The sequence below is a fragment of the Ambystoma mexicanum genome, chromosome 6p, assembly GCF_040938575.1.
Source record: "Ambystoma mexicanum isolate Mex_15411 chromosome 6p, UKY_AmexF1_1, whole genome shotgun sequence".
Classification (NCBI taxonomy): Eukaryota; Metazoa; Chordata; class Amphibia; order Caudata; family Ambystomatidae; genus Ambystoma; species Ambystoma mexicanum.
Window position 1 is genome coordinate 1,277,433,049 of NC_090935.1, and position 15,855 is coordinate 1,277,448,903.

Sequence of the window (15,855 nt, forward strand, 5' to 3'; positions counted from 1 at the left end):
GAATAGTTTTCGGAATGGGGATTTACTGACTCCTCCAAGGTTGGAATGACCCGGTAAGTCCCCAAACCAAGAACCCAGACCAGGTATGCAGAATGGGGGCAGCTATGGCACTAATAGCACCATGGCTACCTCCATACTCGTAATGAGGCCCAATGTGTTTTATAACATGGCTGTTTCTTTGCTTGTTTTTCTTTAACATTCAGTGTTAATGGGAAACCTCTTTTCTTTTCTGAACACAAACAAAAACGTTTTTATTTACCTCAATGTGGATGCTATGCTTCTTCACTAGTCAGGAACTATGGCAACAATTCAGCCCTACCTGTATGAGCCGACATATTCAGAAGAGAAAATCCTTGAAAGAGAAAAAGACGATGCAGAATCAGATGAAAGTCATGAGGATCAATCAACGGAGCCTGAACCCAGTCGCATGGGACACGTTTCCACCTGGTGTACCTCCCATCGTTGTGAGCTTATGCCTACTCTGGTGGAGAACTGCTGTTGCAGAGAAAACTCTGATTGCTTGGCCTACATTGCTGAGGAAGACACACCACTGATATGCTTTTCAGAAATACATGACTTCAGGGCCGCCTGACTTACAAGGTCCATGTTGCGAATGATGATGATCCTTATGCACAAACCTCTAGGTACAGTTCTCCCTCGCAAACCAAGTAGAGAGTTAGTTCACTCTATATATGCTGTGTGCTTGATGACCGAGACCCGGTATCTCCAGACGCCCTTTTGAAAACCCCGTCCCTGCAATCAACAAAGATATGTGTCCTTTGACTGTGTTCCATGGCCATCCCGCTCCACTCATCCACATCCATCCCCCCTCCGCTATCAATGACAGTTTGCACCTGTGGGCGTGTACTCGATTTGGGTCTGGGAGGATGGAAATGATTAAGGTGCTGAGTACCATGTACACCACAAATGGTTCTTTTACATGGGGACCCTTATCCACATGGCCACCCCAGACTCCAGACTCCCCTTTGAAAACCCCGTCCCTGCAATGAACTTATGTCTGCATCCTTTGACTGTTTTTCATGCCTATTGTGCTCCCCTAAACCACACTCATCCACCCTCTTCTATCAATGACAGTTCAGACCTTTGGGCGTGCACTTGTAAGGGGGATGGGAGGATGGGAATGATCAAGGTGCTGAATACCATGTACACCAGAAAGGGTTCTTTTGCATGGGCACTCTTATCCACATGGCTACCCCGGATCTGGTGTCTCCAAACTCCGATTTGAAGACACTGTCCCTGCAGTCAACATATGTCTGTGTCCTTTGACTGTGTTCCACACCTATCACGATCCCCTCATCCACATCCATTCCCCCTCCGCTATCAATGACAGTTCACATCTGTGGGCGTACGCTCATAGGGGGGCTGGGTGGATGGGAATACTCAAGGTGCTGAATACCATGTACACCACAAAGGGTTCTTTCACATGGGGACCCTTATACACATGGCCACCCCAGACCAGGTGTCTCCAGACTCCCTTTTGAAGACCCCATCCCTGCAATCAACATATGTCTGTGTCCTTTGACCTTATTCCGGGCTTATTCCACTCGTCTCATACACATCCATCCCCCTCTCCTATCAATGACAGTTCGCACATGTGGGAGTGCGATCGCAAGGGGGCTGCACTGGCGTGATTGAGGAGGTGAAACATTTTCCTAGAGGCCTGGTGGGTGTGAACGAACACGGCAAACATTAACATACACACCTACTTCTGTAATCCTTTATGAACACTGTGGGAGTAAATAAGAAAATCTGTGATAGCGACAACGGATATCACCAGCTCTCCAGTTTTTACCTTGCTTGCTGAACTGACTCATCTGTTCTTCTAAGTAATGGTTAGTCAACATTTACTATTGTTTTCTGTAGTGTCAACGTTCTCTGCTAGGCCACTTTCAATTGCTCTATACTCAATGTACACCCTAGTCTCATTTTATTTTATTCAAAAAGTCTACACCATTATCAACCATCCTCCGCATTTCTATCTCTGTAATTAGCGCATAACATTACAGAGTATTGTTTCCAAATGTAATCTTTCATTGTGTATGTTTTCAATGCATGTTTGCTTTAGGTGCTGTTTTTTATAAAGTATTTATTTTATTATCAAAGGAATATGATGTTTGATTTACTCACTGTGATAATTTTGTAATAGTAATATTTATTTATATTTCTTTAAGAGATCATAGGGACAATCTTATAATTCCTTCTTGTATCATTTTGAGTTGCACTAATAACAGCCATGCAAAAAGTCAGAGTACAGTCCTGCATGCATTTGTAAAGGATTTAAATGTAATAAGTAGATGGCTCTTGAAATGCAGATTTCCAGTGTCTGAAATTAAAAGCAGAGCCAAGGATGTCTTGGATGACTTGATGGGCAATCGATTCCACATCTGCAGCATACACTTCTCAGAAGATATGTAAGAACAATCACAGTACACTAAAATTACTTCCCAGTGCAGTTCCAACTGAATTTCAGCACACGCTGACCCAGATGAGCAGTGGATGCAGAATTTTTTAATGTATTTTACCATTTTCTAAATGTGCCTGTATAATATGTCTTATAAATGACCACTCAATATTTTGAAATAGTCTGTGAACAGATAACATAATAAACGGTTTTCAGTTCTTGAGAAATGTTTCCATTGATATTACACAAGTTTCCTTTGTGACATGATGTACTGTGGTTTGTACATTTAAAACTTTAGATTACTTTGTGTATGCCTGCTTTAGAGATACTCAAATAGTTCAGTGCAATTGGTGCCTTTCCAAACACACTCACATTGCGTCCTTTAAAAATAGTTTTATTTTTTTAAATGACCATCTCTGCCTTCACATATACCACACTGATGGAATACAGACCATTACCATGGAGGAAACCACAGACCCATCCAACTTCTTAATGGTGAGGCCAAGCAAATTGCACACAAACCTTTTTTAATCGTTTTTGATGTGGGCTAAATTATAATGCTAATGTCCATTTTCAATTGAACAATGATATGAGTATATACATCGATCAAAGGACCATGATGCTACACCGACCACTGTTCTGGAGTCAACAGCAACCTCACTCAACTTCCAAGTATTGTTTTTATAATATCCCTTCAGATGCAACTATACAAAATATGTATTTGTTAAGGTTCAACTTAACACATATTGATTATTGTTATGTCTTTATCAATATCGACCATCTTCTACATGTAATTTATTTTTATGTTACATCTTAATTTTTACAATTGCTGTTATATAGACAGAGCCTGGAACTTCAACAACGTGCCATTCTTCCACTGCAACCAGTCTGGAGGATGAGGTATGAGAAATAATAATGTATTGATTTATACTAATAGATATTTATTAACAATATCGTTTTTACATTTAAGATAAGACATTTTTCTGATAATTTGAAATACTGTCAGCAAATTGCAAAGCATTTGATCATCAACCTTGATGTATGTATTGCAGAAACACATGTAGCAATTAAAGTAAACCTTCAGAAAAATGTACTTTGTCACTGAATAACATAAATCCTTTTCTCTATATATATGGTGTATGTTTTTGTTTATAAACTTTAGCTGCTTAGTGAAAAATTGAATAGTTGAAACAAAATAACACTACAATGTAATCAATATGTTTTCCAGGATGATCTCACACAAACTTCCTGCAACCTCTCTGAAGGCTATCATGTAGCTGCTTAGTGAAAAATTGAATTGTTGAAACAAAATAACACTACAATGCAATCAATATATTTTCCAGGATGATCTCACACCAACTCCCTGCGACCTCTCTGAAGGCTATCATGTACAGTTTTCAAATATATAATTTTAAAATGTTGCATGTACACAGTGTTTGACTTTATGTCAATACTAATTTAAACATTTTGATCAGATGATTAACCGTAGCTTTTTAAATAGTTTGACTTATATTGTAAGGGCGACAATCATTAAATCATCTTTCTCAAGATGTACTTTGTGAGTTCAAAGATTTTAACATTACATTATTTAACAATGTAATCAATGTTCTGTGAATGTGTTATGTACAAGGAATGCACTACTGAAGCTGTCGAAATAGAAGAGACACATGGACAAGAGTTATACATAAGATATTTTAAAATATCAGTTATCCATTTTAACTGTGATGTAATATTTACTATTTTCAAATGGTTTCCATAGTGAAATTTTGTTAAATATGTACTTGTGTCTATATAATATTTTTTAAGTGTAAGAGCATATTTCACGATTTACACAGTTTATACAATTTCAAAATGCTGTTTTTCAGCTTGGTCTGGTGGTCAGCAAATCCAATTTGACTGTTACAAGGAAATCTCAGACGAAACGGGTACATAACAGAACATTTTAAAAAAAAGTTTTCTATCAGTTTATTTTATTGATATTACATTTTCATGTTGTAATTCATAGATTCCGTATGTGTGCTATGCATTAATTTAATTTTCCTTGAATTAGAGGCCTAGGAAGAAGACCATAAAGGCTCAGACAACAAAACAAACTAATAATGCTGCTTGCCAAACCATTGTCAATATTGAGGCTCAGCTTGGTCATTGCGAGATTCAGTGTCATGATGCAGATGTCCAGTGGCCAGAATTTTTATTGAATGTCAGCAATGACCCATGGAAAGTAACCCTAGATCATTGTTACAGCACACAACATCACCCAGAAGAAACAGACAACACAGAAGATGTTACACAATTGCTTGCAGAATCACTCACACAATCCACAACCTCTAAAAAAATACTATCTAAGAAACAGACGATATTTCCTGTTTAACCAATATATGTGGACAAATTGGAAATATCACACACACAAATAACCGAAACATCTTTGATACTGATTGATGATTGTGCTTGTGATGTGGACTTCACTCTTCCTAGTTTTGAGGACTTATCCACCACCATGAAATCCCAAACCAGTATACTTCTGGACAATTGGCTATTAAAGGAACCAAAATACATTGTATTCAACTGCTTCCTGATAGAGATTATGAAAATGAATAAATGTGATGATAAATTGCATAGGAGGATTTGTGGGGAGTCATTGGTGAAGTATACTCGTGTAGTCAAAGACACCAACCTGAAAATCAAGGGTAGCTGTGTACACCACCATAACTCATTTTCATGGTCTGCTCAACCTATTCTTGGAAAAGTACCTGCTGGAAATGTACTTTGTTCATCTGCTTTGTTCTTTAGCGGATCAATGTACAGTACAATTTCAAGTTTTCTAACTTTGAGTTTTGATTTTTGATTTGATTAACTCAAGATCCTTTCAAAAACCCAGTGCTACAAATATCAGGATTGTTTGTTCCCCGCTATTAGCCAGATTTAATGGACAATGCTCTGGCTGGCAAAAAGCTCTGGCTTGCTGGTGATGGACATTGGACAGTCCAGGTTTTTCTGCTAAATACTGCACTTACTACTTCCAAGACATGGAAACCAAACAACATTGAATTCAGTCACCATGCAAGTGTCTGAATGTACATCTTCTGTTGCCATGGAAAATTATGGTTTCCTTAAATCCATTCAACTTCTGCAATCCAGAGGAATGCAAATAGACCTGATAGCCACTGACGTACACATTTCAATAGCCAAGGCCATGCAAGAGCAGTTCCCAGACACAAAGCATCAATATGATGTATGGCATGTCACAAAATCAATGTTGAAAGAAATTGCAGCTGCTGGAAAAAAAAGACTACAGAAAACATTATACATTTGTCACAGTCTATCAGCAACCATCTTTGGAGGAGCTTAAAAACTTGAGATGGGTCTATATACATGTTGCTTGAAATATGGCATTCATTCATGCACCATTGTTCTAACATACATTCTTGGAAAGAAAACAAACGTTTCCGTGAATGTGCACATGGACCATTGAGCAAGGAGCAGGAGCGTAGGAAAGGGAGATTGGTATCAGACTACCCTCCTCACACAGCACTTGAGAAGATTGTACATGACAAAATGCTTACAAGAGACATGAGGGTACATTCTGAGTTATGCCACACTGGAGAATTGGAAGTGTTCCATAATGTGTGCCTACAGTACAGGCCTGAAAGGTTGAATTTTGGTATAGATAGTATGTGTCATGATTCCTGCCCCTCGTGTCCCCAGCCCTCTAAGACATCCGACTGGAGCCAGGCCACGATCACCTACATGGTCCTTGAGGGTCCCTCCATCTCTCCAAAGACCCACTTGGAGTCAGACTTGGCGCTTGTGGCACCAGACTCACTCACCCCCATAGGATAACATTGAGCATTGGACTTGTAGTCCATAGATGGGGACAAGATGGATTCCCCCACATATGTTGGTTCCTAGAACTGCATATGCAGTCTAGCCTTTTGGGTGTGGTTCAGACCAGAGACACCTGGGATACCCAGAGACTATTTAAGCCACGCCCAGGCTGAGAAACAAGCTTTGCGTTTTCTGCACCTGCAGCGTGACACTCACCGGGTTCGGATCGGTCTCCAGAGGGCCTGCATCTCTCTTCTGCGCTCAGCTCCTGCAAGAACAAGAACACTGTTAGGAACAGCCTTACCTTGCGGAGCTTCAGCCCATCTTCCATTGCTCCTTCTGTTCTGCAGACATCTTAGGAGGTGTCATTCTCATTCCGGCACACCACTTCCGAAGTAAAGGCAAAAGAACAGAAAAAGGCCTTGGTAAGCATTCTGCAAATCTTCGCTTACTTTAAAGACTGTACGAGATACAAACGCTTACCTGAATCCCAGCCACTCTGGGGGAACTTAATCTCCGGAACTTCCCATCCATCTACAAGAGGGAAAAGACACACCAGGTTAGTGTGGAAACATTTAGAGGCGTCGCATCCGCGCTTACTCACTGCATTTCTTCTTCTTAACCGGCATCCGCGCTGAAAACGTTGCAGCACCTAAAAGACACAGAAAATACAAACTCAGTTCAATACAGATATGAAAGGGTCGTATCGCGCATCGCACTCTCACTCACCTTCAGTTTACTCACCTCAGCAGCACGCCGCCATCCCTGGACATCAACCATCATCTAAAGGAAAGGAACGAAGGTTAGAGAACTGTTTATAAGACTCATTATACTTACCGGTCGGACTCTCACCAGTGAAGCAACTAGGCAGCAACGAGCCCGCATCAATCAACGCGCCACTGCGCAGAAAGCAGGACGGAGTGCACACCACTTAAGAAAACAAGGCCCAGTCTCCAGTCGAGTAGACTCCAGGGAAGGGTTTGAGTTCGTAAGAGGTCAGAACAGACTCCAGGGAAGGGTTCGAGGTCGTAAGAGGTCAGAACAGGCTGAGTGACGTCCCCGTGGATACCAGGTGAGCGTTACAGTATGGAGGCCAGAACAAGACTGCCTGTACTTGCACTTGAATGTTGGAAGGGAACAAGAAGAAACTGCAGGAATTTTCAGGATGCCTCGTTACAATAAGGAGTTTACCAAAATAAGCAAACAGTGAGTGGCAAAGCCAATCTTTCAGCAGATGGATTTTGAATTTGTGAAAGATCCGAAATTAAATGTGCTGGCCATGCAAATGCATGGAATTGATCCAGACTTTGTTTCCAAGGCCCTGTATATACAAGGGAACATTGCAAAAGAGGTTTGCCCTCTCAAACCTGAACGTGTTGAAAGGTTGACTTCAAGATTCAAATGATGTGTGGCTCTCTTCACAATGTTTAACAAAGGCAGTTTCAAGCGTTTGCACAGTGTTTGGAAACTCTTTTTAATGTACAATACTTAGAATAGTATGTCACTTGAGATGTACTTGTTAAATCATGTATTTTAAATTAATTACTGTTTGGGAAGTATTTTTCTTTGATTTGTGTATCAATATAATTGACTTAAATTGCAACAATAAATGTCAGTCTGATTATTTCAAGTATCTGGCTCAAACCAAATCAAAGCTCAGTCACCAGGAGCTACGTTTGGCACTCCCAGGCCAATTAATGTAACACTATAAACTAATTCCTTGTCCATTATTCGTAGTTCATGGTGACTGTTTACTGCTGGATACCCAGGAACAGCTTGAAATATCTGCGTATCCAATCCTAATCTTGAGCCCCGTTTTTAATGAACTCACAATAGTTGAAGAATCTAAGTAGAAAATTGGAGTAGCAGACATACCTAGCTCTGGTCCTCTCAGGCTGGACTACTGCCATAGCCTCTTCTTCACTCTGTGTAAATCCCCCCTTCGCCCCTTCAACTACTCCAGAATTGTACTGCAAGACTTTTGCTTGGCCTCAAGCCCAGGGACTGCAACTCTCAAGCCCACAAATATCCACAAAGCTTTCTGGGGCCAGGGACTCTGCTACATCTGACTCCTTGCCTTAATACCTCCCTGTTAGAGACCTTGGTCATCTAGCTGCAATTCTCTGCAGATCAGACGCTATTCCCAGCAGAGAGTGTGCGGTAGATCTCTTTCCTCGGCAGGAGCATCCCTATGTAATGGCCTCCCTGCCCCTCTCAGGCTTCTGCCTGATCTCCTTATGTTCCGGACAATTCTCAAGAATCAACTTTGCTCTTTTTCATACCCCCCCTGCTAATGCCCCCTTTGTCGCATTGACTGGCTGCCTGGTCACTTCTGAGCGCCACAGGGCACCAGGCCCTCCTCGCCCAGTGCACCCCAGCACCTTGTCTTCCTGACCGTCCCCCACAACCTGCACTTGCCCTTCCTTGCCCTTTTCCCCTGACAAGCCTTGTGAGGTGTGCATCCTTGCTGAGCCTAGTCCATCCTCATCCTCGGGTGTCACATATGGTCCACATTTGCTGCTTCCCCTGGCACCTGCCTACCTGGCCTCCTCTTAGCACTTGTATAGCCCATTTGGCCCACTTCTTTCCCCCTCCTTCTCCTTCTCCTCACTCCCTCCACTTGTATAACTCCTCTTGCCCTGCACCACCCTCACCCCTTAGCATTTTCCCTTCTGCCCTGACCTAGAACTCCCCACTTCCTCCCCATGCACTTCTTGTTACTGCTCTTGCATGATCCGAATGACACAAGGGTTAGTAGAAACTTTATTGTTCTTTTCTTCCCTAATTGCCCCCTCCTACCCCCTTTTGTCTTGTGGTACCTTGAAACACCATTTTGTATATGTGCTTTACACTAACCATTAAATAAATGAAATAAATGAAGTCTAACCTTGCTGAAACGGTAGGAATGATGATAAATAGCTGCAGATAGCAATAGACCAAAGGTTTATGTGCCACAGTGTTAGCCAACATTGAAATAACAAGCTTAGGAGTATGCCTTGCCAATGTGCACTATGAACATGTGCCTGTGGCCTTTGCACATTTACATCTTACTGTGGAGGCCCACATGTGGAGGACAGCCAGGCACGCATGCATCAATGCAGAAATCAGTATGATTGCTGGAATAGATAAACACAGAAGACAGTTAAGTCTTTCAAGACTGCACTCATTCAAGGCATGCTGGAATTTTAGTGATGTCAACTTTTTTTTCTTTTTATTGTTGCTCATTGCTGCCAAAGTCCACCCATCCTTGTGGGAAATCATCCCCCCCCCACCGCCATCCCTCCCCGGTCCATCCAAGCCGTCTCTTTATATTAACCACCACTTTTGTATTCAAATTCTGTTTATTTTAGAAAAGAAGTGGCCCGCTTTGGCCCCACAATATTATTTTTATTGAAGTATAGGGAAATCCAAGCCTGCCTGCACCTAATGTAGGGTCATCTTTGAAAGAATACGTACATGTTGTGGGACCAGGTGCATTGATACCTTTCAAATTGAAGTAAATATTGTCATATGTGGGATACTTGAAATATTTTGTGGTTTTTCACTGCTTGCCATTAATATTGTTCAATTTTGTGGCATGCGTTCCCAAAACGAAACTCCCTCTGACACTATGTTAACACTGGATGAATGGTTGCATTGCTTTGCTATGTATCCTTGAATCCACTGCACTAACAATTTGAAGGGCAAAATGTGTCAAATAGCCACAAAGAAGTGATAAGATTCACTATATTGAAAGCTTACGTATGAATGTTAAGTTTCTATTGCTCAGATCTGTCTTTCGAAGCGGTTGGTCATTCGTCACATAGGCAGAATGGACAAACAAGACACATTGTAAGCAACATTTTAAATAAAATGTATGCACGTCAGGATGAGAAGTGTGCTGTATCCTACATGATTTATGTGATGGATGAATGTTCAATTTTGAGCAAATAATAGACATCATACCTGTTAATTATAACTTAAATTGATAGTTAACATAAATATGTATTGTGTATATACAACTATAAATTGGGTACTGAAATATATGTTTGCATTCTCGATTTTACATAGTTATATTATACTGACATGCGCCTGTCATGGGTACAGTTTACCGTTTGACGGCTTCTTCAATCATAATTGGACAATAATCATCAACAACGCATCTGTGATAACCATTATCTGGGACAATCACCAGACACCAATCTGTCCTTTTGCATTTACACTAATAAGGAGCAACATGGCAGCCTATAGGTTCTGAAAGCGTCCAGATGTGAAAATGTTACATTTGAAATTTAAACCACTATTTTCTTCTCTCTAATGGAATACCTTGTGCCTCGATCAGAAATCGGTGATGGAAGTTAATAACTTTCTGTGAACAATGCAAAGACTCAGATTAATCGATCGATGGACGGAATCAGCATTATAAGATCACCGTTTAGATTAAAACAAAAAATTAGAACCATGCGATGTTGGCTAGCTATAACCTCTATTGGAAAAAGTTACCCATGTTTTTGTGGACATAATTACCTCTTTTTAGTGTTATGCCAAAATTAAAAGTACTTGCTACGCTCCCGATTATTGCTGTTTTCTTCCAAATAAATTGATTTTATCATTTTGCATCTGCTGTGGATGTGTGTGTTTATGTTCCTGGTTCTGCTTTAGATAGCATTATGACATTTGTAATGACAGGGTATGTTTGGCCACGCAGCCCACTAACGTCATTAAAATAGATGGAGCTCATTGTGAGCATCTAGTGATGCCAGTGTTAGGGGGTGGGTGATCTGAATTAGTGCCAAAAGGCACTTGAATTTAGGGTGATGGATTAACGGATAAGATTAGCACAAGATGGCGGCACCCAACCTGTCGTTTTCATGTGTTAAAGTGAGAACTACTCGGGTAAGTTGCATTTGAATTTATTTTAAGAACAATCAATGTATGCTCTAAAATACATGCCTGATCGATAGAGAAAATAACATTTCTGACTGAACTACCCCTTGAAACACATCTGCTAAAGTAATTAAAAAAATACACTCTGCACTCACCGGCTGTCGCCATATTACACCGTGCAAGTGGTAGAGGGGCTCCATATTGATATCTTGCCGCCATGGCCTTCATCAAATAAGTTGTCCTTTACCATTCCAAATGTTACTCAAGGGGGCTAATGGCAATAATGGCCACTGGGCTAGGGCATACAATTTGATAATTATATGCCACCCGTTTTGGGTCGCTACAAGTCATAACTGTCAGGCAGCCATTATACCCTTTGTATTGTTCAGACGTATCTTACTACATAATGTATTTTTGATGAGGGATGTTTTACCCATTTGTGTGAGTATATTCATAGCTATTGAGTGTAGTCTCAACTGAAGAATGCCAGTATTGTATTCAGTATCGTAGTCATTTTGGTGGGATTTATTTTACAGCACTTATTTGGTTTTGTGTGTTAGGGAAACAAATGAATGACAAAGCCCCACTAGAGAAAGGCCTTCGGTGGCTGGAACAATGGGCGGGGATTGTGTATGGATGAGAATGCCATTTAGCACAGAACCTACCACCACCAACATCCAATTTTATCTGGAAATAATTAGCACAACCCCTAACAATTGAAGTCTGAGATTGTTCTAAATGAAAGCCTTTTCTAGTCCAAAAGATAACATATAAAAGATCAGGAGGACACACCTTTGCATACAATATTAGGATAGGGAAATAGAAAAATAGAGGTCGGTTGTAGAGAGAGAGAAGGAAGAGAGGGGGAAATTTAAGAGGTGTATAAAGAAAGAAGATACAATTAGTGAGATGGGAAATAAAAGTGATTCAGGCATGGGTACAGAGAGAGGGGAATTAATACAAGCAGAGAGATTGGTTGAGAAAGGAAGAGTGTGGTAGAGAGGGAGAGAGTTGGCCAGAATATAGGAATTTTAAATATAAGGCGAAACAAAGCCAAAGAGTATATATTTACAAAGATGAAGGCAGAGGGGCACTGATCTGAAACATTCATCTTGAGTACCGCAGAGGTTCTGGTATCACAGACTGCCCCAGGCCCATGCATGCAATGCTGTGGACACTGCTAAGAATGCAGCATTTCCTATATTGTAAAAACTATTACCAGAAGTAAAACACTTGTATTTAGCAATTGCAGATTTTTACAGCTACCTTCGATTTGATAGATATATTCCAATTGTGTTGAAAGCTACATGAATGGGGCCAGAAGTAAAACACTTGTATTTAGCAATTGCAGATTTTTACAGCTACCTTCGATTTGATAGATATATGCCAATTGTGTTGAAAGCTACATGAATGGGGGATGGAGAGAGACCTAATGAATATGTTAACGACCAATACTAATCAAGCGATTATTGATGTTCTATGAATACAATACCTACAGCTCAATGAGAAAGACTCATTTGACACTATTGCCTTGAGAAAGACCTTGGGCCTCATTCCGAGTTTGGAGATAACCATGGCACTATTTTCACCATGGCTGCCTCCGAAACCTGTTCCTGCTGCGACCTTGTTCAATGGGGACTTACCGGTCTAGTCCGACCTTTGCGGACTGGTAAATCCCCATTCAAAAAAGGCAATCCCCATTCCCATTTGAGCCCCCATAGGGCTCAATGGGAAGGCGCTAATAATGGTACCACAAATTGCGGAACTGTTATTAGCTCTGAAGTCCCTTAACGGCCCCTGTCCATAACGCCTGGTAAAAAAGTGACCAGCTATGGGACCTCGGAATAGGATGCAAAGGGATTACGGCACCAATGTCCTTAACGGTGCCCGGGTATCCCTTTGAGCCCACCTCGTAATGAGGCCCCTTGTGTTAAAACACGTGTTGGCTGTATTTGGAAGATAATTGTTTCACAATATATCCAACTTCTTGGAAATGTAGCAATTGCTTAAACTATTTGTCGAACGATGGGGGCTCAAATGGGAATGGGGATTGCCTTTTTCAATGGGGACTTGCCGGTACCGCAAAGGTCGGACTAGACCGGTAAGTCCCCATTGAACAAGGTTGGAGTCGGAACCGGTTTTGGAGGCAGCGAATAGCGCCATGGTTACCTCCAAACTCGGAATGAGGCCCACTGTGTTTAACACATGAGGCTTATGGTAAAACCTCAACATACTAATAACGCAGCACGTCACATTACATATAATTTGGGCCCAAGTGCACCAAGAGGCGTTCATGCCCTGACTCATTTTACTTGGATTGCGTGGTGGTTCTGCCTCAATTTATTTGGCTATATCAGCCAGCGAAGCAACTCTATAATCCCTAGTACTGGGCTCATAAACTTAAGGTAATGCCTTAATATATTTTGGTCTCCCCACCAGCAGAGCAAATATTGTATAATTTCTGGACTTTCTCAGTTGTTCATGTCCCTCCTTTTAGCACCCTCTTCTCCACTCACCTACAGAAGGGAGCTGAAGCACATGCTTTTCCTTGGCATCAGCCCTACTATGGGATCCAGTTCTAACAAGTTTGGCTCCAGTTGTTGCTAGAGCCAAGGGGCAAAACAACCACTCAATACAATGATGGTTTTAACCAGACTGAACAAGACAACAATACAACACCCTGCCAAGGATATTGTGAGTGTGTTATTTGAAGTTAGAGAGTAGTTCTGCTGGTTTGTACCACCAATTAAAATGAGACAGAACTTAACTTACTGAATTCTACGTTGATATTACCTTTAATGAAGAAGACACACATTTATCATGATGTAGAGGATGTTGTGTAAGAGATTTTCTATTTGATGTAATTTGTGTTATAGTGGTTCTTATATAAAACCCTCCATTACAACAATCCACCACACATTCTGGGACAAGAAATAGGCTGTTTTAATCAGAATATGTGTTTTTTATTAACGGTAATACATTTGTGAACTACAGGTGGTCCCCTAACTAACATTGCTATGGAAAACCAAAGCACTACAAATTAATTCAGACTGTGATGATTCTGTTTTCCTGCCTTCATTTGTCTCACGAATATTTAAATTTTACACAGATCATCGAATTTACTTTGCATATTTACGCAAACATCAATACATAGAAAAACAAATATGAATGTCTATTCTAGAAAACATGCTCAAACATGTTACAATTGAATCATCATTATAAATTGTTGTCATCATTATTATTAATGTTGGCTTTGACTAGTGAATCAACTTTCTAGAAAAAGTAACACTTGTAATTATGAATTCAGACAAACGGTTAAAAATATGAATTCAATATTCTATTGGGCCGTGCAAAGGAAATTTTATCAGAATGTACTTATACTGGAATTAGAACCTGATCAGAAATACACATGCTTATTTTATCTTTGAGGAATGATAGGGGTTCGAGTTCAGAACACATAGACAGAGAACTCGGAATGGTTTGGGATTTTAAGTTTTGAATAACTGACCGAGAATCCTTTTGAGTGATAGAAGCAAACTGATAATGGCTAGATTTTAAATAACAGTTTCCTAAAATTTGATTTGCTTTCACAGTCGTTCATCTGGTTAATGTGAACCGAGCATTCTTCTATCTGAAACTCTTTTAGTATTTTTATCTTTTAGGCAATCAGACTTATCTTGACTACAGCTTTCACGCCCTAGGGATATGGGCTTTAATGGTCCGCCAGCCCGCGCTTTGGGAGGTCTGCAGTTAAATAAGTGTGTTTCAAGCAAATAATATATAGGCAATAAAGTTGGGTTACAGGAACGTATGCAGGGCTTAACAGTAGACCAAGGCACTGTAAAGAGGGCTCAGAGCTTGCTTTTCACTAGAAACGAGTTCACATATTAACTTGCTTAGTAGGCACAGAGGCTGGAAGTACATTGCAAACTACATGTTCCCAGGATCATATGGTAAGAAAGGAACAGCCTTTGATATGTTCGAGGTCAGGAAGAGAAGCTCATGGGTGCTGAGGAAAGGCAGTGAATGCACAATCATTTTATAATTTCAGCATATTAGTTTATTAAACTGGTCTACTGACAGTTTCAAAATGTCCCATGTTGGTTTCAAATGGCCCCTTTGCACATCTTAACCTGGGAAGAAGTTTGAAGAGTTCCTAAGATGCAAAATTAAAATGGTAACTTGTCAATGGTTCAAGGTTCTTGCAGTGTCATGATGGGTTGTATTCCTATGAGAAACTCATGAAGAACACTGATGGCAGATGAATAAAGATCTGCTGTTCATCTCAAATGTCTCAATGTTTTGACGCTATTATGTGTGAATTGGCGGTTGGACTGTGACGCCACAAAGGTGGTCGAGGGTGGTTGGCAAGTTTTGCAGGACCCAATCATTTCAGTATAGTGTATTTCCCACTTTAGGGGAATGACGTAGCTCCACATATAAGCTTCACATGAAGGACTATCCTACTGTTGTAATGTGTTTTTATGCTAATTATTTTGTATGATTATAAAAGCTTTTGTTTTAGGGGTGTATCTTTGACAGCAGCTTTCATGCAGTTCTGTTCTGCATTCTGTATGAATCTCGCTTTCCAGCTGCGACTGCTTGGTGTACAGTCCTTTTTGGATTACTTTTGTAATTTTTCATTGGTGTGTTCCGAGGCAAACCGCAGTACAGGGGTGCAAATAGTTTTCTTTATTTCCCATCTGACAGGAGGTCAGCGCGAGCCCATCTCCTGTCGGAGA